General features: G+C 38.1%; 1 protein-coding gene across 3 annotated transcripts in view; it reads left to right on the top strand.

The window, feature by feature from the left end:
• The window catches only part of clk2b (CDC-like kinase 2b), a 28357-nt gene that overhangs the window by 15478 nt on the left and 8931 nt on the right, over nucleotides 1-3948 (top strand). The window lies entirely within an intron of this gene.

Genomic DNA, 3948 nt, shown 5'->3' with positions numbered 1-3948 from the left:
CGTCGGACATAAGTCACAGCCAGTACACCATCATCTTTTTGCCCAAATGTAGGCTACTATACAAAAGAAAAAATCTAACAATGCTTTAAAGACATTAAAGTATTTTTGAAAGATATTTGAAAATGTTTACTGCATTGTTAAAAAAAAAGAGCTTGTGTAAAATTGCGTTTTGAGGAAGAAGAAAAAACACGTCACGTCACAATTTATTATTACATTCAGAAATAATGCAAGCTAAAATGCCGGTAGGCTAAAGCAAAATGTAAACAGTTATTAGTTTCTCTCCACAACAAATCCTGTAAAGTTTAGGCTATAAAAACGTCAATCCAAAAACACATTAATTTAAGGTGAAACTGATGACTACCTCTCTCATTCAGCACAAATCCAAACGATATTTCGCGACGTATCTGGATGCTAAAATATTATTTATTATAGACTAGGCTTTGTACATTCCTCGATGTAAAACATCATCCTTCACTTCGGCTATATCAGCTCAGTGAGGCGCTGGTCACGCCGAATGCAACGGAGCAGTTTATACGTTTCTTTAACTGTACTCTATTTTGATAACAAACAGGCTGCAATGTCACAAAAATATGTTGTGTCTGTGTGCGCGTGAAACATTCAAAACGGTCAAGATTTGCAGAATAAAGAAAGCTACTTTCTGCCGTCTCGTTTTCCTTTCCGAGAACTTCACAACGAACCGTAACTCGGCACATTCTTATCTTTCGTTTTGTTGATCCGTCAATGATTTAAGTGAAATATAGGCCTATATATTCCTTTTTATGTAAGCCTATAGTTTATATGATGAGATGTCAGCGTCACATTTGCATAGACCGTACTACTGGAATTTAATATTTCAAATATTAAATGGAACGATAAAATAACGTTATTAACCGGTTAATGGCCATTTCAAATTTTCGATTCTGTTCGGAACTATAACATTTGATTTAGTTTCTGGTTCTGTCAATTTCGTTCGTTTCCGGTTTTTGTTCTTGTTCCTTGAACCGGTTCAGAGCCCTGCGTAGAAATGGTGCCTGTTTGTTTTTTTGGGATCTTGAGAAATGAATTTGGTTGAATGTGTGCACAGTTTTGTCCAGTATGATAGGAATGTGTGATGTGTGTCCACACAGGTGCTGGTTCTGACGCCGACTCGTGAGCTCGCCATTCAGGTGGCCAAAGACTTCAAAGACGTCACCAGGAGACTCTCTGTTACGTGCTTCTACGGAGGAAGCTCATACAACCCACAACGTAGGGCTTTAATCATCATAGTAATGACTGTAACTGAATGATCAGTGACAGAAAAGCATCTGTAGTTTAATTCAGTTGGAAGAAAGAATGGAAAAATAAATACAGAACTACAGTTTGGAGATGTTTAGTAACCTGCTGATTGACTTGTTGTGGCATCAGTGGAAGCGATCCGCAATGGCATCGACGTACTGGTGGGAACGCCGGGTCGAATCCGAGACCATCTGCAGAATAACAAGCTGGATCTGTCTCAGCTGAAGCACGTGGTGCTGGACGAGGTGGACCAGATGCTGGACATGGGCTTCGCCGAGCAGGTGGAGGAGATCCTCTCTCTGTCCTATAAGAAAGGTAACCACACGTCTGATGCTCCCGTTCACATTGTGTTCGTCCCGCGAGAAACTATAAGCTAAACCACCCAGAGTCATGTAAGATCTACATTAGGGCGATTTGGGGAAAATATCAAATATTGCAAATGTTTCTTTTTTTTTGACGGATTTTGTGATTTTATTTTTGCAAAGTCAAGCTTCAGCTTAATATTGTCAATAGTGTGCAGCACAGTATGGGTATCAGTACCCTGCTGAAAAAAACAATAATAGAAACCATCACAGAAATTCTTATGGTTTCCATTAAAACAATTACAAAATTATTTTTTGTAGTGTGTTTTGGGCATTATTCCAATAGGAATTACTGTTGTTCTATTGGTTCCCATCTGCCAGATTACATATCACCAATAGAATCCATCAAGTACCAGTAGACACCATTAATTAAAGCCTTAAAGCCAATATACAGTAATTACCATTATAACCCTTAAATCCATTAAATGTTCTATTGTGTTTTGGGAGTTGTTTTTTTGTTTTTTTTCAGCAGGGAATATTATAGTGGTATTACCTGAATTTCACAGAAAATATTTGTTTATTTTTTATAAATAAAGAACTGTATTTCTTAAGTCAATTATTAAAGTATTACATATGTTACATAGGCTGATTTATTCATTTTAAGTATTTGGGATTTTAAGAGCAAGTGGAAAATGTGCTGAATGTTTCATTTCATCCAAGTGAAATTAGCAAGCAGTTAGACTGAATTTACACTTGTTTTAAACGCGGAGCCAGGCGCGAGTTGACACGGGTCATACTGCCAGATGCGCTCGTATAACCGAGCATTACGAGACAGACTGCGTGTGTGCTATGGAAGGCCAAAGGGGCCAAAAACACGTGAATTTTAACGCGTCAACAACACGTATTTAACGTTTTAGCATGTTAAATGGTGGTTGTCTAGTCTATGAATGGTAACCCCCCCCTAAGCTCACAGAAGTGGTTTGACCCAAGTCCTCAGCAGCCAATGACACTGACCCCTCAAACTGATTTCTAACGGCTACTTCACGCGTATTTAACACGTTGAATACACGTATTTAACGCACTGATTTTTTCACGTGTAAACGACACGTGTTTAACGCATTGTTGACTCATTAAAATTCAGGCCTTTTTGGCCTTCCATAGTGTGCTGCGAGTGTAAACGGCTCCTCCGTGAGACGCGGCAGAAAGGAGCGAGTATGAGAAGCATTCAGAGACACAGGCTTTTTAAAAAAAAATTTACGGTGGGCGTTTACTCAGTTGGCTAGAGCAGTGCTGATTGGGGAGAACGGAGGTGCGCTCACTCTATTGGTTAGTAAGACTGCAACTCAAGGCTGGCAGTCATGCATATGCTCTGGAACACATCGCAGGCTTTGCGATTAGCAAACCGCAACGTCTCAATTCGCAATTGCGATGCGATATCGATTAATCGCACAGCCCTAGCGGTCATTATCACAGACGCGTCTCTCAGCTCATAATGAATGCTTAGTTCACAGTAATGAACATGTAATGCATGTCTGACAGGCAAGTGTGCAACAGCAAATAAATGTTCCAGTTATGTGTCTTATAAGGTTTCCAATGCATAACCACAATGCTTATATTAAAGTATAATTCCTGACTTATATCAGTCTTCAGTCAGATGAACTGGTTAAGCCAGTTGGGTCATTCCTCTTAAATACATTTGTTTTTGTTTAGTTTTTTCTAAAGAATGAAAAACATAAATAGTGATTAAAGCCAAAATATTAAATCTCATGAATGTATATTTACTGAGTAACCCAGTATTTTTTTAGAGAAGAGTCAGAATGACTCCAGTTTTAGAGGGAAACGAGATACATTTCTAGTTTCAACATAGTTTTTTCTTCACACATTCCTCATTAAAAGAACAACAGCTGTAAACGGAATGACCCACATTTGGTTTCTGAGCTTTGAAAATATGTACAACTTAGCAATTTACTCATGAAACCACATTGAAATTTCTATATCTGCTCGACTTTTTGAGTTACAGGCTTGACAGCTTCGGGAATAATCACAAGTGCTTTTTCCCATTTCTGAACTGTCACCATTGGAATATAATGCAAATGCCAGAGTCAACAGATTTTACTAATAGAGCTACCCATCTTTGTGTAAAAATAACGCAATGATGCTGCCGTCTTTCTGAAGTCATTTTACCCTCCTGTACTTTGGCTCTGAATCTCGGGTCATTTCTACAAAACAGATCTCAGTAAATATTCATCCATGACATTTAGTATGTAGTAAGTTTCCTACCGTAAATATATCAAAACTTAATGTTTGATTAGTAATATGCATTGCTAAGAACTTCATTTGAACAACTTTAAAGATGATTTTCTCAATATTT

The sequence above is a fragment of the Sinocyclocheilus grahami genome, unplaced genomic scaffold (genome assembly GCF_001515645.1).
Source record: "Sinocyclocheilus grahami isolate Dianchi unplaced genomic scaffold, SAMN03320097.WGS_v1.1 scaffold2064.1, whole genome shotgun sequence".
In the NCBI taxonomy this organism is placed as follows: Eukaryota; Metazoa; Chordata; class Actinopteri; order Cypriniformes; family Cyprinidae; genus Sinocyclocheilus; species Sinocyclocheilus grahami.
The sequence above is the reverse complement of the archived record's forward strand: the minus strand, read 5'-3'. Positions and strand labels throughout refer to the sequence as shown.